General features: G+C 35.0%; 1 pseudogene; it reads right to left on the bottom strand.

Moving 5' to 3' along the window:
• LOC140168212 (ankyrin repeat domain-containing protein 49 pseudogene) overlaps positions 1 to 18224 on the bottom strand; it is a 119883-nt pseudogene extending 101659 nt beyond the window's left edge.
• Positions 18225 to 27760: the final 9536 nt, after the last annotated feature.

Below are 27760 nucleotides of genomic sequence, written 5' to 3'. Positions count from 1 at the left end.
GCAGTAGATAGCAGTGTGAATTAACAGTGCTATCAGCAGTAGATAGCAAATTAATTACAGTGGTATCAGCATTAGATATAGCAAATGAATTGAAGTGCTATCAGCAGTAGATATAGCAAATGAACTAAAGTGCTATCAACAGTAGATATCAAATGAATGAGAGTGCTATCAGCAGTAGATAGCGAATGAATTAGAGTGCTATCAGCAGTAGATATCAAATGATTTAAGTGCTATCAGCAGTAGATATCACATAAATAAAGTGCTATTAGCAGTAGATAGCAAATGAATCAAGTGCTATCAGCAGTAAATAGAACATGAATTAAGTGTTATCAACAGTAATTAAGATTTAATTTAAATCTGGTCAACCAGACATACCTATTTTTGATGGACAAACCGACGTTGCGACTGAAACCTTCAGTCTTCAGCTGGGTTGTGATGCAAATGACCTTGAGTACTACCGGACACTTCCGGTATTGATGACAATCGACGAGGAATGTCCTTTATGATTCGGTCACAGCCGTGTGACAGCTTGGCCCGGACGCCTCCTCCACGGTTGAGAGATGGTTGCTCCAACCATCAACAGTAGAAAGAAAGTGAATTAGCTGCAGAAAGCCAGTGCTATCAGCAGTAGATAGCGAATAAATATACATTATGATAATATGTGCATGCACAGCCCCATCCACCCCACACAAATGCCCTGACACAAACCTATGCACACATCAAACAAGCCCCCTATTCCCATGTGTGCACATTTTATAGTCCAGTAACTGAAACTACTCAAAGGCACTGCACATTTATGTGAATATCAAAACAATGTACCGCTAATTAAGTCATTGATACCACCAGACTACAGAATCCACACAAATCGTTTCATGATGGTTATCATATATAATGGGATGTCTCTATTAAAAGCAATTTGGAATTTCATTAGACTCTTCTACAGTCTATCCTGATCAATTTGCACCTCTATCACTTACTTCTAGGTTAATAACTGCGCATCGGTTATGTGGAGGGCATTGTGAAAAATCTAAACATTTTGCCTTTGGACCCGAGGGATATTCTGAGGTCCAAAGCAAAATGTTTAGATTTTTCACAATGACCGACATATAACTGATGCAAAGTTATTAACCTCATTCATAGTCGTCACTTTAATCTTTCACTTTACAAAATAACAAACAATTTTCCTCAAAAGTTTGTAAAAATAAATAATTTTTACATCTTTCCTTTCCAAAAATCGATCAGGCTAAAACAGAATGACCAATAACAAAAGTGCTTATCACAATCTGTAGAAATATGGTAGCGAGCAATCTAAATACGGCAGCCAGCATGCACGCAGTTTGCTTGACGCACAATACGGGCGAGAGGAGGTTACTAATATTTATATTTGAAAAATTACGCATTTTGCGGTCAATTGTGAGATATTAATGACCTCGATTTGCGTCCACGTTTTACAAAATAAAATATGATTGGATTAAACACATCATGCATATTCATCATGTTCATAAGGTTATGAATGCCTAATAGTGTCTCTGATAATATCATCTGAGTAACCAATCAAAATAGAATATATTGTCGTTGGACATGTGTTTGTAGCCCCTGAACATGTTTAAAACAAAACTGTCAACCAGTTACATAAAAGGTTTTGCTTTAAACATGTTCAGGGGCCATTGACACATAGGAGGTTTTTCCTGCCCAACACTGATATAAACATATTCTCAGGGGGCATCATAACCAACAATAATGTCAAAATGGGCACCATAATAATAGCTTCAATTAGGGCTTCATTTTGAAAAGATTCCCACTTCTAAGTGGGTACATCCCCCTCAGACATACTCCATTGTACAAGCATAGCATTCTGAATTACATTTTAAATCCGAAATACACTTTAAAACAAATTTGTGCCCCCATGCACTTTTCAGCATGGATTTATGGCCCTGAAATGTACTATTGGCATTCATGTATGCATGTGTGTCAGCTTGTATTTATTGTTGTAAAAAACAAAACATGTGCAAATTTTATTTAATGAATGCAGGTGTCTTTTTATTTGTTGCATTTATTAATGATTTTTTTTACACTTTTGTAATAAACAAGTGTTTTATAAGCACTTACATTTAAACTTATGTAGATATATGACAAACTTGCTTTTAAAGTACTTTGAGCTTTACTCTATAGCATAACATGTACATAATTAAACACATTCAGTGGCGGCGCTATCTAAGGGGGGCATTTGCCCCCCAAATATTTTTCTTGCCCCCCAGTTTGCCCCCCCCCACTTTTGAGGCAAAACCCCCAAAATCACGTAAATTTGCACTTTTTGCGGCAATTTTATGCAAAATTTGCAATTTTGCCCCCCCTGAAAATCACTTTGCCCCCATGCCCCCAAAAAAAAATTCTGGCGCCGCCACTGAACACATTATATCCTACATGAAATTTTATTTTTCCCAATGCAAACGGTGTAACATTTGCAGCTTTAAAAATCCACTATAATTGAATGCATGTATAATTAATAATACCCACATTCAGCTAGACATGTTAGTAGCTTCCTAGCACAGATAAATTACATTATTATAGAAATATGAGTACATGTGTGCAACAAGAGTTTGAAATGATTTCATAAATATTATATCCACTTTTATTTCTGGTGTAGCATGGATTTTACTTGGTAGAGTTTGGTTGGGGCATGGACGCTTCGAGAGTTTGGAAGCAAGGGCCAGATTCTGGGCAAAATTTAATACAATTTTGACACTTTTTCTCAATATATTATTATGTTATTTTGGCTCAAGATTCAGCAAAGTGGTAAATTGCATGACAAATTTGAATTCTGAATTACATTTTAAATCTGAAATACACTTTAAAACAAATTTGTGCCCCCATGCACTTTTCAGCATGGATTTATGGCCCTGAAATGTACTATTGGCATTCATGTATGCATGTGTGTCAGCTTGTATTTATTGTTGTAAAAAACAAAACATGTGCAAATTTTATTTAATGAATGCAGGTGTCTTTTTATTTGTTGCATTTATTAATGATTTTATTTACACTTTTGTAATAAACAAGTGTTTTATAAGCACTTACATTTAAACTTATGTAGATATATGACAAACTTGCTTTTAAAGTACTTTGAGCTTTACTCTATAGCATAACATGTACATAATTTATAGAATTTACTTGTGGGTATCTACAAAATGTATATACTCAATTTACAAGTTAAGTATTATGCTACTATACATTTACACCAGAAAAAAATGTTATCGTTATTTTCAATTTACGTCAGGAATTTGTTCAATAACCATGACGTCACTCGCGACAGATCGCTTCATCCCATTGTTTTTGCAGGGGTTCGGCTGTTCCATCTTGCACCATTAGACACAAAACTGTTGTTCTCATTGGAGAAATCACAAGACATGACATATAATAAATACCTCTTGGTGAAACAATTCAAAAAGTTTGATTTCTTATCAGTTGAATAAACTCCCAATAATTACCAAAGGAAAAGCAAATTGGTGTTTTCTATGCGGTGAAAATTGTATGACATACATTAGAGATGGGTAAGTGCACTGGATGGAACAACCCGACCGAGAGAATGTAACGAGCCCATTACAAAAGGCTGTGGGAATCACCTTGAAGGAAGAAATACCCCAAATGTGTCATTTTTGAAATGCTCTCTTCCATTCAAATGAGTATGACTTGAGGGAATAAAGACGCAAAAATGCACAAGCCTGGATAGTGTCAAAATGTGCAGTACAAAATTCCCCATCTATTGATTACTTTATTTGGTAATTTAGGTTTATTGTCTTTAAGATATTGCTTAAGTTTAAGTGTACAGATACTTTTTATGCACAGCATACATTAAACACATTCAGTGGCGGCCTATCTATTGCCCCCAAATATTTTTTCTTTCCCCAGTTTGCCCCCCACTTTTGAGGCAAAACCCCAAAATCACGTGTTTCACGTAAAATCACGGCAATTTTATTAAAATTTGCCAATTTTGCCCCCCCCTGAAAATCACTTTGCCCCCCATGCCCCCCCCAAAAAAAATTCCTGGCGCCGCCACTGAACACATTATATCCTACATGAAATTTTATTTTTCCCAATGCAAACGGTGTAACATTTGCAGCTTTAAAAATCCACTATAATTGAATGCATGTATAATTAATAATACCCACATTCAGCTAGACATGTTAGTAGCTTCCTAGCACAGATAAATTACATTATTATAGAAATATGAGTACATGTGTACAACAAGAGTTTGAAATGATTTCATAAATATTATATCCACTTTTATTTCTGGTGTAGCATGGATTTTACTTGGTAGAGTTTGGTTGGGGCATGGACGCGCTTCCGAGAGTTTGGAAGCAAGGGCCAGATTCTGGGCAAAATTTAATACAATTTTGACACTTTTTCTCAATATATTATTATGTTATTTTGGCTCAAGATTCAGCAAAGTGGTAAATTGCATGACAAATTTGAAAAAAAAAATATAATATTTAAATTTTTATATAAAAAGGGCCATCCTTATCAAGTTGAAATAAGAAAAAATATCCAAGGGTTCTCCGGACCCTTGCCTTTAAAATTTCAAGGGTCTGCACCCATTTTCAAGCATCCGACCCCGGACCCTTGCCTTTAAATTTCAAGGGTTCTCACTAATTGTCATGAAAATTGAAAACCTGGGTTGAAAACTTGATGGGAAACTAAAATGAAAGTGTACCCAGGGAGCTGTAGAACAACAAAACTGGGACTTTCTGCTCTTTGCATGGTTCAATTTTTAAGGGTCACGCGGACCCGTACCGTAGAAAATTGGCGGGTCCGCGCCTACTTTCACGGGTATTTGACACAAGGACGCGCCTTATTTCAAACGCTGATCCTTATACAATGTGAAGGCTATTCCAGCAGTTAACGGTATAGAAAAATTGTGGCAAAATTTTGCACTGCAAATTCTATACTGTAAAAATCTATTTGCCTTCCATAGGGGGTATCATTAATTTCTGGAATTACCCAACAAGACTCATTTCAGGTTATTTATGAAAGTAGCATGATTATATTTCATGTTCATATTGTGAGCTATTCAATAATGCATTGTAATATAATGCCTGTTATTGAGTCTCTAGATTCATAACGGCATGTATGGGAATATGAGATGCTTAATTGAAATGCGATTAAAAAGATTTTACCAGTCTGAAAGGTGTCTCAAACAAAATAAGCTTCTGACCATTTTTCCTATTATAACTGCTAGCTTAGCATTTTAGCTTTATAGGATTTGCCTATGATAGACTGATTGCTTTTAGTTAATTTCCCATTCAGTGATTCCACCACAAGTGTAAAGAAATTAAAATTGTTTATAAATTGGTTAAAAGTGAAGGGAAAGTCATTCAAAATTGCCATTTGGTATTTTTTAAATGAAAATTTGGCAAAAAAATGAAGAAAACAGCAGTATTGACGAAGTTGAAGTCCCATTCAAATACATGTAGCTAATTCATAAATTATTAGTATATAAATTACAGATTCATGTAAATGCCTTATTTTGTCTTAAATACACAGCTTTTGGCGGAATCACTAGCAGGCTATGTTAGCACATCTATGACGATGACAAAGGTACCAAAATCTGAATTCTGATGATTGTTACGATCGTCCGGATGAGCAAATCACTGAATGTGCCTTTAATTGTGCTCAGAGTTCTAACTATTCAAACTAGTTATGGGCACTTTTTTATGTGTTTATTGGGCTATTTAAGTTGAATTACATACACCCACTTTGGAAGACATGTCCTTAATCTTCCACACAAGGAGTGTGAATTGCAAATGGAGTTACCTGAATGGGTGACTCCATGAAATTCTCCTGTGTGGAGATTAAGGTCAAGTCTTCCAGGGAGGGGTATGGATGTCAACTGAATACCCCATTTGAAAACTGACTTACAGGACACTAACCCCACAGCACCTTTATTTATAAACTTTCACTGATTGCAGCTTGGATGATGCTGCACACTATCTATAACCTTTAAATGCATGGGTAATCAGTCTATTTTCAAGAGTATTAACAGGTATATAGAGCCTCGCACATCTCCTCATTGATCATGTTTATGCAGTCATTTTGTAATGTCTAAATACCCCAGTGGATTATATCGCTGTGTCCTTAGTAAGAAAATTAACAAAAGATCACAGAATAAAGCTTGAGTGGGTCTTTAATTACTGTCAAGTCCAGACCATCACTGTAAGACTAGTAACAAACAAAAGATCACAGAATAAAGCTCATAATCCTTCAATGTAATCTATTCCGTACTCTCTAATGCCAAGGATAAACCACACAAATTATACAAATTTAATCACTCTACTCTAAGTCAGTGCTCCCCTGCCGACTGTTACATACTGTAGGCATTGTAATTATGTTTTGTGTACAGATTTATACAGCTACACCTGATATAAAGTCCCTTCCTTGAACTCTTAACATTTGCGCCGATACAAGCTATAAGCCTGATGATGCTACATTGACATCATGTAAACTTTAACTCAAAGTTGCTGACAGCCATTAATTTATACATGTATACACTCTTAAAAAAGTCTAGCTGGGTTTGACTGGATTCCTAGGCAAATAAGTTATAGCAGTAGTAGACACCGAACATGCTCTGAAGATAGCATTTTATATGTTCAGAGTGTTTTTTGTGTTTGTTTTATTTGATTTGCTTGGGTTTTGACAACCCTGGATAACCCAAGAAAGCCTCTATTAAATCTTATTTCCATTGGGAACAGTCAGGGGTTAACACCCTACTCTTTTCAAAACTAGCTGCGAGATATAAGTACAGGTATGTCTTTCTGTACACAGGACTGCCGGCTTAACATTCTCTCTGAAAGACGAAGTACTTTCATGATTCATTTACCCAATTCTGAATGAACCATGGGGAAAGTGGAAGTCTGATTTAATCTACAGAGGCTGCCAATGAATGACATTTTTTTCCCAAGTCAATATCCCAGTAAATCTCCACTGCTGGGAATTGAAGCCAGGACCTCATGCAACAAAGGCAAGTACCCAAACCATAAGGCCACACTTCCTAAATTTACATTTATGCAACAGATGTGATAATATTGCAAACAAATTGGCCTATGGATAAGGCCTAAAAAAAGAACTTTATTGACCTTTTTGACTAACCCTAAAAATCTGAAAAAAATAGGATTGGGTTTTTTTGGGTTTTTTTTTTTTCATTTGAATTTTCACATTTGGTATAAAATAAGATCTAACTAGATTTGTTAAATTTGAGCAGAACTCATGTTAAAATTGACCCAAACAGTGTCAAATTTAACACAGATTGAGTCATGTTTACCATGATTTCTGCTCAAATTTGGCATGTAATCTATAGTGATATCTGATTTTAATTAGAATCGGGTCAAATTTGACTAAACATTTTTAAAAGAGTGTACAGGAAATTAGGGTCATTGCTATTAGCTGTACTCTCCGTTGTATAGGCTGCATAGCACTTTGGTCATAAAAGCACTTTGCTCATGTTTACAAAAATGTCATGAAGTTTAGATTGCATGAAGTCACAGGTAGAATTGATTGCAGTTAAGTTATCAGTAGATAGTAATTCCTCATCAACAGCAAATGGTAGTTGCAATGCTATCACTAGTAGGTAGCAAATAACATGATAATACATATATATCTGCAGATGTCATATGAATGCTTTCAGAAGTAAACAGCTGATAAATGAAATAGTCATACATGCTCAATGCAGCAGCTCAATGAGATACAATGTGGATCTAGTAGGTTTATATCAAATAATCCTATCAGATTGAGTACCAAATAATTATATATATACTATCAGATATCATATGAATTACTTTCAGAGTAGACAGCAAATAAATGAAATGTTATCAGCTAGGTGCAAATAAATCAATGAGGATAGTAAATGATATCAGCATTTGATTTCAACTGCTATCAATGAGATAAAAATGTTATTAGCACCCCTGCAGTTGATAGCTATTAATGATTGCTATCAATGGTTTTATCAACTGAATTTTACAATCCTATCAGGCAGTTGAATAGTTTAAATATTTATGCTATCAGCAGTAGATACTAATGAATTACAGTATCTTAGGAGTAGAGGACAAAGAGATGAACAATGCTATCATATCAGTAGAAAACTATTAAATGAATTACAGTGCTATCAGCAGTAGATAGTCAAATAATTAAATTTTCTGGACAGTGCTATCAGCAGTGATATGGCAAATAATTAGCATTATGTGCTATCAGTACAGCGGTGTTCTTCCAATGTATTTGAATAGAAAATGAATTCCTCCCTGGTGAAAAAAGTTAGTTGAAACCAGATAATAATATTATGTACATCAACTAAATATTTTTTCTGGTATTTTTGAAATATTTATGAGTGCAAGAAATTAAGAAACTAATTTTAAATATTTCAACAAATATCAAAATTGCAGTCAATACAATTCCAATTCAAAATTACAAGACTTGAATATCGAGGTCACCGCCGGGGTCAGAGATCAGGCTCGAAATTACAATGCTATCACCATTGGTCATGTGTCCAGAAAATTTTCCCGTGAAAATTTACCTATTAATGTTGACAGCAGTAGATAGCCATTTTAATAGCTATCTAATTCCAGTTCTATCAGCAGTAGATAGCAAGTTAATGAAATACAATGCTATTATCAGTAAATTACAGACAAAATACAGTACTAATATACATTGTTCAACTTATAAATGGTAAAAATTGTGTTTTTTAATACTGTGCAAATAATAAAGTCCCAACATAGGCTTGTATAAATTCACATAAGTGTAAACCAGTAATGCTAAATGCAAAGCACAACTAGTGCAATTGTGTGTACTGTACACCATTCTATATTAATCCATGACATTGCAAGTTTTGTCATGAACAAAGTATATCAGCAGTAGATAACAAAATAGGAAATACAATGCTATAATCATAGGTAATACAAAAATTTGTTTTAAAATTGTTTGAATGGCAAGATAGGGTAATGTGTTATGTGCAGTATGCAGACATCTGTTTTTTATGACCCCATTTATTATTGCTGACACACCTATTTTAATTATTTAATTGCTAACAAAGCAAATTTATCACCATGTAATAAAATGAAAAATGCACACAACAACTTCCCAATATACAAAGATGACATTTTCATCCCAATATCAAATATTCAAATTTAAAAAATAATTCTATGCACAGTAAAATTTGGTAACATTGTCTTAAATATAAATTGTTACTACTACTAAGTCTTATAATAAATGGTGCAAAATTGTGCAACCATAACAAACCAAGTGCTATATGAATAAAATAATTACCTAAACACACTGAATTGATTAAACAAGCAAATTGTATCCAAGGCAAGGAAGGACCAGTGCAGTAAATGCTACTCCCAAATAAAAATATTATCCTGTTTTGCCAAATGAAACATAGCTAAATCTTAATCCTTTAGTAAGTTCTAACGGGTACAGGGCATTAGTCCAACACGCTGCTAGTCCGACACTCCCCTAATCGGACACACCGCTAGTCCGAATCTGAAATACACTGCACCGGTCCAACGTGCCGCTAGTCTGAATCTAAAATACACTCTGCCAGTCCGACACGCCGCTAGTCTGAAAATGAAAACCACTGTGCTAGTCCAAAACTGAAAACCACTGTGCTAGTCTGAATCTGGAAAACACTCCTTCAGTCCGACACTGCGCTAGTCCGAATCTAAAAAACACTGTGCTAGTCCAAAACTGAAAACCATTGCGCTAGTCCGAATTTGAAAAACACTGCGCTAGTCCGAATCTGAATTTGGGAAACAATGTGCTAGTCCGATAAACAGACTAACGCAGTGTTTTTCAGATTCGGACTAGCGCAGTGTTTTTCAGATTTGGACTAGTCCCTCATATAGCTCAATGTTAAACAGCCAAGATAGCACAGTGGCATGTCCAGGGGGACGTTGGGTGCTGAACCCCCCGCACTTTGTTAAAAATCATGTAAAATCAGCCGTTTTTTGCGATTTTAGCCATTAAGCCCCCCCCTGCATAACTCTGAAAGCCCCCTCCCCGCAGGAAAGGATCCTGGATACGCCGGTGTAGCAAGTGAGCATTCTTTCATTTTATCTCATTATTTTGGCATAAAATGAACAGAAACCTTTGTTATTAGTATTATATACACAAAAACTACAGATGGAATATGTCTTGTGCTTTCATTCACCAGCGGGATGCGGGATCATCAGTTGATTGCCACCTGTCTTGGGGAGTTTCAACCCTCTTATAATCAAGACTCCCTCGAGGTAGGAGCCAGCAGTGAAAACCACTACCTCCCACTGACGAGCTTCTATCAAAACTAAAACTAACAATATTAAAATTGTAATATAAATTGTGCATTGTGGCCTTAAAGGAGATGTGTAAGATTTCATCACACAAATGCCCTCAATTTTCCCAAGTGTGATTTTCTCTCACATGGATGTAATATGTGTCCATATATCGATGTCCTTCATAATCATGATTAGTTCATTAAGGTCTGCATCCAGAACATAATTCCCAACACAATCAATTAGCAGAGAAGCTGCTTATACAGCGCTCATATTATGTCTCTAAATTTCAATTTTATAGATTTTTGTCTCTCAATTAAAAGTGCATTTCATGATCCACAGCATCATCCCCCACTTTTCTCAAAAAAAGTTGAGATTTTTATTCCACTGGAAACCTCTGGCTCTATAGCGTTCATGTACAAAAAATTTCTTGCAGATTATGATTTGGTTGGCAAAAGTATTTTGAAATTTGAATTTTGTTCTGGTCGTACTCATGGAGTTAAGCCTCTTCAGCTCTATCACCATTCTTACCATGTTGCTGATTGGCTCAATAAATCATAATAGCCTTCCTCCTGTAACCAATCAGCAGGTAGCACTCATGGGGTTAAGGGATTTACTTGAGCTAATTTTATGAAAAACCTGAACTATCAATTTTACATTATTTTTGCTAATTGACCAATTCTTGAGTATAGTTAGGCCAACAATTTTATAAAGAATATCTCTGCACGTCCCTTTAAAATACAACATGAGACATATGTTCCGTTTTTACTTCAAATAATATTGATTGGCTCGATGTCGTGTGGCTAATTTGCCTGATAAAAGTCAATTTGTGCGATATGCTAATGATTTTTGCCATTGTTAGCAGAAATCAATGCAGTGATTTTATGATTAGTGGCCTTGTGTGAAACAGGAAGAGATATGACCTCCATAATATAGATTTATGCAAAAAATCCATGTATAATGCAAAATGGCTAAATTTATTTTGTTTCTGAAATTATAAAAATCATCAAGCAACTGAACTGTGTAGATTTAAATGTTACTAGCTATAGTTTCAAGGTTATTTGTATAAAGTGTCATGTCATCATAATTATAAGAATTTTATATATAATTTTTGCATGCTACAGCTGCTAACACTAATTAATTACTATACTATAAAGGAATAATTGGGGATTTTCTAAAAAAAGAATTTGTCATTTGTTTAATGAGCATATGTAAGACTCTCCACCATGGATGGGTTGCATAATGTCTGCAGAGATTGTTTCAAGATTATAGTCCATTGAACTGCTCAAAAACAAGAAGAAAAAGATTTCCAAACACTTGTGTTGATTGTTACTACCTTGCAAATAAGCAATAGGACCAATCTGATAATCTATCAATGTACCTCGTAAAGCTTATTTTGAGGAAATGTTGTCTGTCAACATCTTAAAAAGTGAAAATATTGACATTAAAGCTATTTGTGTTGGATGGTCACATAGGCCTATGGGCTATTCCAGTTGAAATCGAAAACATTTGCTATCTACTGCTGATAGCACTGTAATTCATTTGCTATCTATACTGCTGATAGCATGGTAATTCATTTGCTATCTACTGCTGATAGCACTGTAATTTGTTTGATACCTACTGCTGATAGCATTGTAATTTATTTGCTATCTACTGCTGATAGCACTGTAGTTCATTTGCTATCTACTGCTGATAGCACTGTAGTTTATTTGCTATCTACTGCTGATAACATTGTAATTTATTTGCTACCTACTGCTGATAGCATTGTAATTTATTTGCTATCTACTGCTGATAGCACTGTAGTTCATTTGCTATCTACTGCTGATAGCACTGTAGTTCATTTGCTATCTACTGCTGATAGCACTGTAATTCATTTGCGATATACTGCTGATAGCACTGTAATTCATTTGCTATCTACTGCTGATAGCATTGTAATTAATTTGTTATCTACTGCTGATAGCATTGTAATTAATTTGTTATCTACTGCTGATAGCATTGTAATTCATTTGCTACCTACTGCTGATAGCACTGTAATTCATTTGCTATCTACTGCTGATAGCATTGTAATTCATTTGCTATCTACTGCTGATAGCACTGTAATTGATTTGATATCTACTGCTGATAGCACTGTAGTTCATTTGCTATCTACTGCTGATAGCACTGTTAATGCATTTGTCATCTACTGCTGATAGCATTGTAATTAATTTGTTATCTACTGCTGATAGCATTGTAATTAATTTGTTATCTACTGCTGATAGCATTGTAATTCATTTGCTACCTACTGCTGATAGCACTGTAATTCATTTGCGATATACTGCTGATAGCACTGTAATTCATTTGCTATCTACTGCTGATAGCATTGTAATTCATTTGCTATCTACTGCTGATAGCACTGTAATTGATTTGATATCTACTGCTGATAGCACTGTAGTTCATTTGCTATCTACTGCTGATAGCACTGTTGATGCATTTGTCATCTACTCCTGATGAGCACTGTTAAATCATTTTTGCTATCTATTGCGTAAACGTAATTAATTTGATATCTGCTACAGATTGTGATTTAATAATTTGCTATCTACTGCTGATAGCAAAGTACTTTCTTTGCTAACTCTTGTTGATTGTGTTGTGGTCTATTTGCTTTTTACTGCTGATAGCATTTGAATCATTGGCTACCAGGCCAATATTTAGGGTAAAAATGTCCATGGAGGTCCAAATTAGAAAGAAAAACTAACAAATAGCCCCATACCATGTTTAGTGGGGCAAAGTCCCCTTTTCCCTTTTTGTTTGCAAGCAGCTTGTTTGTTGAAAGGTCTACATTAGAAATTATCGCCCCGAAAAAAAATCCTAGATACTGGCCTGTTTGCATGGCATAGTTCCTTTGCTATCTCTTGTTGATTCTATTGTAATTTGCTTATTAGCTTTCTACAGCTGATAGCATTTGAATCATTTGATGTTTATTGCTGATTCACTACTGCAGTTTATTTGCTATAATTCTGCTGATAGCATGTTAACCATTTCTTATATCCTTCTGATAGCACAGTACTTTCTTTGCTTCTATGTTGATATTAACACTTTTAAAACACTCTCCACAACAGTGTTGGCTGCAAACAACATGTTTCAAATTTCTTAAAAAATTAAAAAATTTCAGAGTTGAACATTGCCATGATCATAATTATTTGTAATCAGCATGATGAAAATACTTTAAAATAAGCTCAAACACACCCAGTATTGGTTCAGTGGTTCCAGAGAAATATCTCAAAACTTAGACTGTTTATGTTGAACCCTATGACCAGCACGCAGAGCAGTAATCATTTGCCATTCATTGCAGACAGCACTATTATTTGCTATGCTGCTGATAGTACTGTTTTCTATTATGAGCATTATCTGCTGCTGATCTTAGCAGCATAAGACTGTAAGGCGTATGTTATACTATTATATTCCATTCCCTATCACATGATAATAAATAATTCATTCAAGTCTGATTTTCTATTTGTATGTATTCCAACAGACACTATCCTGTTAGAAAAAAATGGTTCTATTATAGTTTGATCAGCTCGTAATTGTTGTGCCTTATAACATCGCGGATTAAGATCAATATATTTTATTTTGAGAATTGTCTTGTGACATCTCGCCAGAAGCATCACGAATTATTGTTAATTCAAGTCCCATAATTGGTCTACTTTCTTTAACTCCCAAAATATAGAGCAGGCAAGTCAACTATTAACGAGGATCTACTTTTTGCCATAGTTGGTAAAAGCCTAACATTTCCTGCCAATTACGACTGATCAAAGTATAAGTAGAACCTAAGGTTTTTGAAATGTCCTATATGTAGAACTATAAATAGTTCCAAATAGTTGGTTGCTGTTATAAATAACAGCAAAGGGTTCTGAAAAGCTAGAAAGAAAACAGAAATGGGCTATGGGAAGGCCAGAAAGGACCATTTTGAGGTTCTTTGAATTTTTAAGAACCCTTTTCTCTTGAGGGTTCTACACATACAGGATAGCCAAGAATATTTTCTTCTAATGGATAGGAGGGTTACGGTGCTACTAAATAGCCTAAAATCTGTTTTATGAATTCTGGGAATATAACCACTTTTCTTGATGATCAGTGCCCCCCTCCCCTTGCCACTTTTAAGGCAAAACTCCCAAATTACAGAAATTTCTACTTTTTGTAGCAATTTTGTGCCAAATTTATTGATGCCCCCCTGAAATTCACTTTGACCCCCTCCCCCTCCCCCCGAAAAAAAGCCCTGGCACCTCCACTGTCGATGATAACAATACTACTATGCAAAAATGTCTTCCAAGTATGAATGGTATTTTTCCCCAAACATTATCCTATTACATTGGTGTATAAAAAGCAGTAATACATGTCTGTATATTCACACATTTGCAACTGTGCAACAATTTGTAATGTACAAAACCCTGTCTTAGCCTCCAGACATAGCAATGTGTATCGCTCCATGCATTCAATAATTCAACATGCAACATAACAACATGACATAGTGAGCTCTGATCAAATCAAGTGAAAGGCTCTGTACATACAGGAGGTGAAGCCACTCAACATGTAGATAACATCAATGGGACCTGTTCTCACAGAACTCTTTGATGCACAGTGATAACGTGTATGACAGTATATTATCGCATCATAGTGCATCATAGGGATGATATTGATATGTTATCGAAACTTAGTTCAGGATGTAACGTATCTCCATAAAACCTGGAAAATGTTGGAAGACTTGAGATGAATGCTTTAAAAAGATGCATAAGAGTGTTAGACGTCCACAGAAACCTTAGACCCTAGGGTATGCAGCAGCAAGAGTAGCCTAAAACAGACTGATTTTACATGTTTGAGGCATAGACTGAGGTGTTCTATAGCATACAATAAGAATGAAGACTGATATTTGATATTTTTCCAACTGCCCAACAATTTAGTCAACAACAATCAAAAACCACTATATTCTGTACAAATTTATATGCCCGAGTTAAAATATTAACTCGCAATACGATTTCTTTGTGGGACGTGCCAAATTTTTTAAAATGAGGGTCCGGGTGGGGGAGGGGTGCATTGCATCCCCCATGGTCATGGGTCTGGCTATTACAAACACCCCCCCTACATGCATCATAGTTTTGTCACAATATGATGGTTACTACATCAATTCTGCATCACAGATGAAATCTAGTTAGTTTCCATACTTCATCAAATAATGTATTTATTTTTAGCTTTTTTTATGACACTTTTATACAATCCCCACACAATGTAGTCTGTCACAATGCAAGCTTACCAAGGCATACCTGTCATTACTATCACATCACTATGTATTATGCATGATATTATACTATACACTCTTAAAACTATCATGTTATTTGTCCAAAAGAATTAAACCAGTAAACATGACAGCGTGTAATTTGTCTGCTGATGAAGTTATCAAATATCAATGCTGATGAAGTTATCAATATTATCAAGTTGCTACATCCAACATTGTCATTCCCATGATTTTCATATAAAATCTCTACACACCAACGCACAAAACAAGTTTAATCGCTCTCTAACCTCAGTATATTAATGTAATTACCATACACTGTAAAAAGTATGTTACTCCAGCCAGCATTGTAATTCTCATGATTTCATAAAAGATTCCAACACACTGGACCCACACACATCGTTCGAAATAGGGCCGGTCAGCCGGCCATTGGCCTGTAACTTTTTAGCCAGGCCGGTAACTTTTCTGACTGGCATCTAGTTGCTGGCCCAGCTGGCCGGTAACTTTTTAAGATCAAGCCCGGCTGGCCTGTAACTTTTTGAGGCATATTTCGAACACTGCCCACACATCAACAGTTTTTTTGCTCTCTAAACCTAATTGTGACCGTCCACGACAAAACCAGTGTAAAGTTGCACATTTGAGTATCTTAGATTTTGAATTGGCTAAAATCCTAATAAAACAAGTTTTAAAATGGTATATCAAATGATTGCTTGTAAACTTGGTACTCAAAATTCAATATTTTGCATTAAAATCCATTGTTTTCTATTGAACTTCATTTGGTTTATTGGTTCATATCTCTGGCGACTTTACACTGGGTTCGTCATGGATGGTCACAATTATAATACACTCTTAAAAGTGTGTTATTTTTCCACAAGTTGCTCCAGCCAGCATTGCGATTCCCATGATTTTATGAAATCCCCACACAGCAGGTACCAGCATTATTTCTCCCTAACCCAATTATATTAATAATATATGCATCAAATGACTATACTCTGTAAAAAATGTGTTTATTTTTCCACAAGTTATATTATTCCAGCCAACATTATGATTTCCATGATTTTCATATAAATGCCCACACAACTGGACACACACAACAGCAGTTTTATTATGTTCATAACCTAATTATTAAGTGTGCTATTTTTTCACAAGTTACTACACCCAAACCTGTGATTTACATGATTTTATGAAATTCCCTCACAACCTGGCCCACACAACATGTTTTTTATTTCTTTCTAATTATCAATGCAAGTTGTATCACATCAAGATATATGATGGATATTACCACACTGTAAAAATGTGTACTTGTCTAATTGGTGCTTCAGCATTTTATCTATTTCTCAAAATGCCCCCAACTTATAATATAGTTTGTACTGTCACACCAGTGATTTTCATAAATACCCACACACTGGACCCACACAACAGCAGTTTTATTGTTTTCTAACCTAATTATATGATTACTAGGCCTATACAATGTAAAAAGTATGTTATTTTTCCTCAAGTTACACCATTCAACACTTTAATTTCCATGATTTTATGAAATTTCCTTTCTAATCTAATTATCAATGCAATTTGTATCACATCAAGATAAATAATGGATATTACTGTACCCCACTGTAAAAATGTGTACCTTACTTGTGTAATAGATGCTTCAGCTATGCTTAATGTTACTATCTATTTCTCAAAATGCTTATGTTACAGATACCCAAGTTGTAATATGTGACGTGGTATATCGAAAGGAGACACTTTTGGGCAGGATCGTAAATGGAGAAATAGCAAAAAATCTGCCCAGGGGTGATTTTTTTCACTATTTGGGTTTGTTACAAATTTATAATGTTAATAATGTTTAAAATATTGTCTGATAGTTTCAGACCGGAATATAACTGGCATCTAGTATTTCTGAGACATTTTTCAAGGTAATTCCTACTGTCAACATTGTCAATAATATTTTTAAAGGCCGATATCTCAATTTCCAATTTCATAATACCATAACTTACAAACTCATTATCTTCGCTTAGGAATGTCCAATTTCATTGAGAAAAATGGCATTGTGGAGCAAAATATATCTATACAAAACACTCAAAATTGATAACCTGCCCAAAATTGTCTCTTTTTGATATACCATGTCACATGTTTGTATTGAAACACTCACAGATAACATCATCAATGATATCTCACCAACCATCAAATAAATCAAGATACATCCACTGATGACAAATTAATGAAATTCTACTCACCTGTTAACATCAGTAATCATCACCGCGCATTAAATCCTCCTACAATAAACATCCCAGACAATTTATCCATGAATACTAAAATTCCATCATTTCACTTGTAACTTTACCATATCCACCTTACATATGCAATATTGTGTATACGAGGCACCTATTACTTCCCCATCCTCTTATGCAAACGTACTGTTATGAGGTATATGTGAATACCAAATTGACTCTTAGTAGTACTAGGTATAGGGTCAGATTCAGTAGGAGCTCTCAACTACCATCAACCAATAATAAGGTCAACAACTAAAGTGGCGGGCGCATGGCAGTGGTAACACACGGTAGCTTTGATGAGTGAGTGAGTGAGCAAGTGTGTGCATGTATGTATGGTGGTGGTGCACTCTGTAGTATTGCTATAGGCTAGGATTATTCCATTTCTAATTGCAGGAAGGTTTTTGCTTTGCTTTCTGAATGTTACCAGTTTGCTACTCAGATTTGTTATGAAACTGTATTTGAAAAATGTCAACTATATTCTTTCTCTTCTCCTCAAACTGAAATTTACATTTTCATTCTCTCTATTTCACATGGAAAACATTGAAGGGGTAGATAATATTTCAAGGTAGATGAAATATTTCAGATACATTTTTGTAAATTAATGTAGACAAGATATGCAGAAGAGCAGAAGATAGTATTGTAAATAGGTACATCAATGCTATCTACAGAAGATAGCAATCAGTGGTGTAGTGATGGGGGGGGGGGGTATCTTATGCTATCTACAGAAGATAGCAATGTCAATAGACAATCTAATGCTATCTACAGAAGATAGCATTGTAAACAGACACTCTAATGCTATCTACAGACGATAGCACTGTAAACAGACACTCTAATTCTATCTACAGAAGATAGCATTGTAAATAGACAATCTAATGCTATCTACAGAAGATAGCATTGTAAATAGGTATGCCAATGCTATCTACAGAAGATAGCACTGTCCTATCTACAGAAGATAGCACTGTAAACAGACACTCTAATGCTATCTACAGAAGATAGCACTGTAAATAGACAATCTAATGCTATCTACAGAAGATAGCATTGTAAATAGGTATGCCAATGCTATCTACAGAAGATAGCACTGTAAATAGACACTCTAATGCTATCTACAGAATATATCAAAATAGACACTCTAATGCTATCTACAGAAGATATCACAGTAGACACTCTAATGCTATCTACAGAAGATATCACAGTAGACACTCTAATGCTATCTACAGAAGATAGCACTATAAATAGACACTCTATGCTATCTACAGAAGATAGCACTGTAAATAGACATTCTATGCTATCTACAGAATATATCAAAATAGACACTCTAATGCTATCTACAGAAGATATCACAGTAGACACTCTAATGCTATCTACAGAAGATATCACAGTAGACACTCTAATGCTATCTACAGAAGATAGCACTATAAATAGACACTCTATGCTATCTACAGAAGATATCACAGTAGACTCTAATGCTATCTACAGAAGATAGCACTATAAATAGACACTCTATGCTATCTACAGAAGATAGCACTGTAAATACTTACTTCAATGCTCTCTTCAGAAGAAATCACTGTAAATAGGTACTCCAATGCTATCTACAGAAGACAGCACTGTAAATAGGTAAATTAATGCTATCTACAGAAGATAGCACTGTAAATAGACACTCTAATGCTATCTACAGAAGATAGCACTATAAATAGACTCTAATTATATCTACAGAAGATAGCAATGTAAATAGACAATCTATTTATTACCATTTTTATTCATTACCCTCATCATTACTCGATTGTAACAAACTAGAATAATTTACATCTGGTCTTAAAAGCAAAAGTATTAAAGGCCCATTCAGTGATTTGCTCGTCCGGCCCGATCGTAAAAATCATAAAAATTCAGGTTTTGGTACCGTTGTCATTGTCATAAATATGTTAACACAGCCTGCTAGTAGTTCAGCCGAAAGCCGTATATTTAAGACAATACAAGGAATTGACATGAATCTGTAATTTAGATACTGACAGTACTTATCTAAATTAGCTACATGTATTCGAATGAGGCTTCAAGTTCGTTAATGCTGCTGTTTTCTTTGTTTTTTGCCAAATTTTTCATTTCAAAAATACCAAATGACAGTTTGAATAACTTATCCTTCACTTTTAAGCAATTTATAAACAATTTCAACTTTTTTACACTTTCGCTGGGATCACTGAATGGGTCTTTAATAAGTAGTGTAGTATTTTTGTACGTTTAAGTAGCATTAAGTGTAATTTTATAAGTTGTCAGGTTTTGATCCGTGTCTGATGACCGGCCTCAGTATTGTTTTCTCAGTCAGATATTGCCTTTTGGCAACTTTACTGAGTATCTAGGTGATGGTAATGCTTTCTACACAAGATAGCACTGTAAATAGACAATCTAATGCTATCTACAGAAGATAGCAATGTAAATAGACACTCCAATGATACCTACAGAAGATAGCATTGTAAATAGACACTCTAATGCTATCTACAGAAGAAAGCACTGTAAATAGACACTCTCGTGCTATCTACAGAAGATAGCAATGTAAAATGCTATCTACAGAAGAAAGCAATGTAAATAGACACTCTAATTCTATAGACACTAATGCTATCTACAGAAGATAGCACTGTAAATAGACACTCTCGTGCTTTCCACAGAAGATAGCAATGTAAAATGCTATCTTCAGAAGAAAGCAATGTAAATAGACACTCGAATGCTATCTACAGAAGATAGCAATGTAAAATGCTATCTACAGAAGAAAGCAATGTAAATAGACACTCTAATTCTATAGACACTAATGCTATCTACAGAAGATAGCACTGTAAATAGACACTCTAATGCTATCTACAGAAGATAGCACTGTAAATAGACACTCTCGTGCTATCTACAGAAGATAGCAATGTAAAATGCTATCTTCAGAAGAAAGCAATGTAAATAGACACTCGAATGCTATCTACAGAAGATAGCAATGTAAAATGCTATCTACAGAAGAAAGCAATGTAAATAGACACTAATTCTATATACACTAATGCTATCTACAGAAGATAGCACTGTAAATAGACACTCTAATGCTATCTACAGAAGATAGCACTGTAAATAGACACTCTCATGCTATCTACAGAAGATAGCAATGTAAAATGCTATCTTCAGAAGATAGCAATGTAAATAGACACTTGAATGCTATCTACAGAAGATAGCACTGTAAATAGACACTCAATGCTATCTACAAAAGATAGCACTGTAAATAGACACTCTAATGCTATCTACAAAAGATAGCACTGATCTGGAAAATTGTGCAATGTGTCCCATAGAATAAGTTAATTATGTGTGGTTCTTTTACATTCATCAGGCAGTTTGATAGGGTTTGGGTGACCATCTTGGATTTGACCCCTTACCCCTATCAGAAAAAATGGAAACATACTTTTTTTCCATTATTTGCCCCCCAAAAGAGACAAAATATAGTGAAAGTTTGCTTTTAACACAAAAATTGAGCGAATTGACACATGGCTGAGCACTATACATTGAAATGGAATTTGTGTTTGTCAGATCAACAGAGCAATTTGATGTGGTTTAAATCTGTAGATCTCCAAGTTAAATAGTCAAAATTGCCTGTGTCTTTTTTTTTCCACTTTACCTCATCTTCAGTTTAAAATAGACAGAAACCCTTCCTGATAGTTATTGGTAAAAATAGCAAAACTTAAATTTTTGATGGAAATCATAGTGCTGAGTGTAAAGTCCTTTTTAGTACCACATGGCGGAAGAGTTGACTAAAAACGATATTGCTGATAAGAAAAATAAACATCAGTTGTTTGAATTGGATGTAGTTTGGTGTTGGGGTGTGAATGATGTGAACAATTTTCTTCACATGTGTATTTTGTATTGTTGTGTGTGCTCTGTCTTACAGTTCAATTTCTTTGATGGCAAAGTGTAATAAAACATGAAGTCAGAAAATAACAAATTTGTTTTAAGTCCTGACATCATAGTGTAGTTTCACTGACATCACTTATGTAAACTAATATTTATATATATTTTTCACTAAACCCAAAATGAATGTTTCCTATGCACACAAAATTAACCCACTGAACACACAGATATTGTGTGATGTTGTCCGTATTATTTCACACCACAAAAGGAGCCATGCTCAAAATGAAATATTTCTTTGTATTGTAGAAGGCAGCGCAAGAGAATGCTTCTTGGAAGTGATCCATTATTAGTCGCACTTAATCACCTCATCCAAGCGGTATTGCACATGATGGCGCCGTGGCCTTTATGAAATGGCGCCCTATAAATGCCTTGTATGTAATGTAATGTAATGTAATGTTTACCTACAGTAGGAATTTGAGAGATTCGGCCTATTTTCGGCTTTATTTGATCCAAAAAAATGGTCACACACTCCTAGGTTAGAGTTGGATAGATCCAGAAAATGAAGTAGGGCTATTCCTAGTATAGTTTCATAGGAAGGAATGATAATGAACAGTTTGTTAGTTAATAGCTAGAAGTGCAAATTTCTTCCCTAAACTACATTTTTCGAAAAAGTTCAATTGTGACATGATCTGGTCCATGGGGGCCAAAGGCGGCAAATTTGAAACTGAGATAAAGGTAAAAATATGGAGTAAAAAATAACTCAATTTTAAAAAATGTCTCCTTTGGCCCCATGGACCAAATCGTGTCACAATTTTAGACCATTTTAGCCCCAAATGATGTTATTTGTAATAACTGCTTTTTCATTTTTGCCATTTTTGTTGAAAAATGTTGCTTCCCTTCAAGTCCTAAAGTTGTTGGAAGTTCAAAGAAATCCCATTTCCATCCAAGTTTAATGGCAAGCCTCAGATTTGTCCAAAAGCAGGCCCAGGACCTGCTGTTTATTTCTGCCCAAAATTAGCCATATATTATACACCATGTACTTTTGCTGTGCTTGGACGTTTTAATTACATGCCTTTGCTGTAAATTAAAAGGCCCGCCTTTTTATGCTAATGCTGTTACATAATCAAGCATATTATATCATTTACACATATGTGGTTTGAAAGACAAAGGTACAGTCTATATGGGATCATAAAGAAATTCCATCCAAATATTCAATATAAGGGGTCAAAGGTCAACTCTCATTACATACTGACCCACCACCCTCGTATGCTTATTCACACCAATCATGCATTGCAGTACTCTTACTTGACACAGCGTATTGCATGGTTTCCCAGTGACCCAAATTTTTATATAAACTAGAATTACGCAGTTCGTAATTAAGGTGGCCCCCACATAAAGGTGTGTAGATAACAAAGGTTTATAAATAAAAATAATAAGCAATATGCAAATAAGCTCATTGATATTCATAAATATGCAAATAACATGACACAAACTATACAGCAAGCACAGCAGGCCACCATATACTATCACAATACCAAGTTAGAAGTTGATCAGTTATTGCGTTTAAGCTGCAGAGTGGATTTATGGAAATGTGTGCAAAATATGCAAATCAGCTTATTAATATTCATAAATATGTAAATAACATGACACAAAACTATACAGCACACCAGGCCAACATATCAAATCACCAAACCAAGTTTGATATAATAATGAAGTTGATCGGTTATTGCGTTTAAGCTGCAGAGTGGATTAATTAATGAAAATTTAGGCAAAATATGCAAATAAGCTCATTAATATTCTTAAATATGCAAATAACATGACACAAAACTATACAGCACATCAGGCAACCATACCAAATCACCAAACCAAGTTTGATATAATATTGGATGGCTGAGCATGATACCATAACATATCGGATGAGTCATAAAAATATCGGACGAGCCAACGGCGAGTTCGATATTTGTATCGGTTATTGCGTTTAAGATGCAGAGTGGATTAATGAAAAATTAGGCAAAATATGCAAATCAGCTCATTAATATTCATAAATAGGCACATGACCCAATGACTATACAGCACATCATGCCATCATATCCTATCAATGTACCAAATTTGAAGTTAATCGGTGAGTGTGTTGGAGCTGTAGAGTGGATTAATGAATTTGCTTCTGCCCGGACAGCCAAACAAACAAACAACCAACCATCTGGATGATAACATACGCCCTAAATATATGTGGGGCCAAAAAATATGGCGCCACCCCACAGCATAACACAAATGCTGTTTATTAGCAGAATACCTAGCCCAATTTCCAAATTGTCCTACTGACCGGCTCCCAGAATGACTTTACCGGGTCAAATGCGTGCAAAACACGCAAAAATTTGCAACTTTAATGCTAAAATGGGGTTACATATCCAATATGATGGTACCCTGCACTTCAGTGCACGGATGTGCATTTAAAAAAAATCAGGCAAGTCTGTGACTCCTTCTGGAAGAGGGTGTGACCTTCAAAAAGTTAGTGATTCACAGTTTAGGCACCACTGGTATATTGAATATCCATTGCCTTGTTGAACACACATTCAAAACACCAGAAATTAATTGGTTGAATGTTTTTATGGGCAGGCATGATTGGTGATTCTCATAGAGTCCTGTTGGAAAGTTCTTTTGAAACATGTGAAAAGCAAATACATATTTATTGTCAAAATCTTTATGTCATATGTAAACTGTTTTATTTCTATAAATTTTCTCTCTGCCATTTATTTATATCCACACATAAAAAAATTAAATAAAGAATATAACTTGATACTGTTTTCTTCCATGATTATGTCCAATTTCACAGGTTAATTGGGCTATCCTATTTAATATCCACACTCCCTGTGGACAATTTTCCTGTCAGTTGTACCCTATGTTCAATACAGCTGAAATGTTTGTCAATTTTATGTTAAATTCCAGTTAAAAATTGCTGAAATTTATAAAATCCAGTTGATTTTTGCTCAATCTCACATACAATGAGACAATTTTCTTTAGAATTCCAAAATCTTGCACACCTTTTCCTCTTTTCATTGATGAAAATAGTCGGATCTGTAAAAATTTAAACGAATGAATCTTCTTCAAGGATGATGTGGGTTTTAAACGGATTAGCCCAACTTGAGTTGTATATTGATAAAGCTGAATTTATAGGTAGCGTGCTTTTTGTTGCATTGGGAAAATTGTGCCACCTCATTGGTCAAAAGCCAATTGCTCGTCACTCAGCAATGAAAATTCAGCTTTAGGCTAAAAAAAACAGAAGGTTATGTCTCAAAGCCCCCGTGTGTGGTTGTTTTTTCTCAGCACATCCATTTCAGCTGAAACCACAGATTATTGTTTATTTCCCTTTTCTTTAGTGTTGTTTTCCATAAAATCATAAAATTCTGAGAAAAAATTTGGAAGAAAATTTACTTGATACCATACTGAAATCAAAATTAAGTTTAAAAAAAAAAGGAATTCTGCATTTGTGTTTGAAACAGCCATGGGCTTTGAAACATAACAATTTTTAAAGCCTTATACAGGTAAAGATACAAAATAACAAGTTTCAAAATCGGACAAAACTGTGCATGTCAATTTAGCCAGGTACATAATCCGACAATTTGGATGGATTCACTTACAGATTATGAGAGGCCTCTTCCCTTCTCAAACATCATGGGAGCTGCTACCTCAATCAGGCAGGCTCGTTGCCAATCCAACTGAATGGCTAAAATTATGTCTCTGCAACCCTGCCGGGGCCCTGCCCCATGCAAAGACCTCCCAAACATCTGTTGTACACATCAAGTTTTAAGTTTACAAAATACTATTTAATTGTTATCAAAATTATGATTTGCATGCACCTTTGCTTCTTTAAACCTGGTACCAACATTTCCAGTTTTATCTGATTTTGAAACAACTTCCTAGTTTTTAAACTAGATTTTGAAACAAATTTCTACTTTCTCAATGCCACATACATAAAAAAAAATAAAAAATACAATTTGCATAAAATACTACTACTACTACTGTATTATTAATACTTAATTATACTTAGCACCATTAAAGAAAACTTGGCAAGAAATATGACTATATAATATTACACTACACTTACAGTAAACTGTCTTTTATGCTCAAAATTGAAACTTATTTTTAAGGTCGTTTGCCAGGTACATGTACACAGGGACCTATATTTCTAAGGATTTTGCTCAAAATTATGGACATATTGCATTGTTTTAATTTAAAACATTCATGTTGATGCGGAAAAACTGCATTTTTGGTGGTATTTCCAATATGACATATAGAAGTACCACCCACCCCTACACGTACATGTAGTGTAATTGTTAATGTTATGCACAGACTTGAGTTGTTGTGGCTTTTGTTTCCCCTTTCAAAATAGCCCTCCAGCTTTAAAGACCTCTAGCCTAAAGCCATAATGATAGCGATATGGAAAATGAAGACAAATTACAGAGACAGAAAAGTATGTAATCATGAAATATCATAAAAACACTTCAATAAAATTTAACAACAAATCACCACTTCAAAAATCAAATTTGATGTCACATGATCACGGTAACTTCACTGACAGCCCGTACCCGTAACCTGGTTCCCGGCACTTTATGTGTGCCTTTTCAATATATGTATAATAACATAAAATCTGAGCCAGCAAAACCAATATCGAAATGCGCCAGTGTTGTCTGCAACTCATATTTGAAATTGGAAATATCACAGGCAAATTGAGAAAATGGAATTTACACTATTTAGTTTTACTCTAGCTCTATCCAAGTAGGGTCTGGTTTTGTGGAATCAGTCCACTTCATACTCCCTAAGGTTTGTTAGTCTGAAAACAAGGTTCACTAGTCAAAAAAAAATGTTTGCTAGTACAAAAAATTATAAGGGGTCAATAGTCCAAAAGTTAGGATTAAGATAAGGGTAGGTTTAGGGTTAGGGTGCTTGTGACTTTTCGAACTAGCATTTAGCAACCCCTTTTTATTTTTCAGCCAAGCGCACCCAAGGACTACCAGACCCACCAAGATATTGTGTACATTAAATGCATACATATTGTTTTATAAAAAAACATAAATGTGGACAGATATACAAAATACAAATTACTGTATACACTTAAAAATGAAACAAATAACGTCAATATCTAATACCTGTGATGAGCATACCATAGAGGGGTAAGAATACACAATAATGTCATTCATCGGTGCCACTGCACTATATCGACAAAATTCCCAAAATAAGTGTTGGAACAGCATGGGAAATGGGCTATTCCAATTGAAAGCCATACACCCTATGGAAGACATGACCTTAATCTTCCACACAGGGAGTGAAGATTTCAAATGGAGTCACCCATTCAGGTAACCCAATTTGAAATCTACACTTCCTGCATGGGAGATTAAGGTCATGTCTGCCATAGGGGGTGTATGGATTTCAACTAGAATAGTCCAATGCAATGTGTCATAAAACACACATCATATTGATATAAGCTATTCAATTGGTCCTTATCATGTTTGTAGGACTAGTTTGATGAAAAAGTTATTGGGTGGAAATGTTGTGGAATTCGGAAACTTTGTTCAATGTGCCCTCCTTGCAGACCATAACCAGATTATTGAAAATCTATAAACTTGACAAAAAATTATAAAAGAGCTTACTAAACATTGTAAGCAATTAATAAGTAGTAATAAATCAGTACTTCCATGATAATGATTTACGAAAATGTGGTTTGATGTACAAGTCAAGATAGGCAAGGCATAGGACCATGGACTAAATAGATACAAACTCCCAAACAGTCAAATCTCAGTATGACCTGATATTGAGAGCTGATTGTCAAAACTGCTACAAACTGCTACGCACATACCGCATATTTTTACGGTCTTTTGCGAAGACACAGCGCTCTATCGCGAATATGCAAAGGCATGCTACGCTGGCGTGATTGTTAGACACTGCACGTTCAAACGATCAGCCCTCATGAATATGCGAGAATTCACAGCATACAATGCATGGGGACTGTTTGAAAGTCTGTATTAGTCTATGCATGGCACACATGAACAACATATTTAACACATGATACTAAAAGGGCT

Source organism: Amphiura filiformis, chromosome 13 (assembly GCF_039555335.1).
Source record: "Amphiura filiformis chromosome 13, Afil_fr2py, whole genome shotgun sequence".
Lineage (NCBI taxonomy): Eukaryota > Metazoa > Echinodermata > Ophiuroidea > Amphilepidida > Amphiuridae > Amphiura > Amphiura filiformis.
The sequence above is the reverse complement of the archived record's forward strand: the minus strand, read 5'-3'. Positions and strand labels throughout refer to the sequence as shown.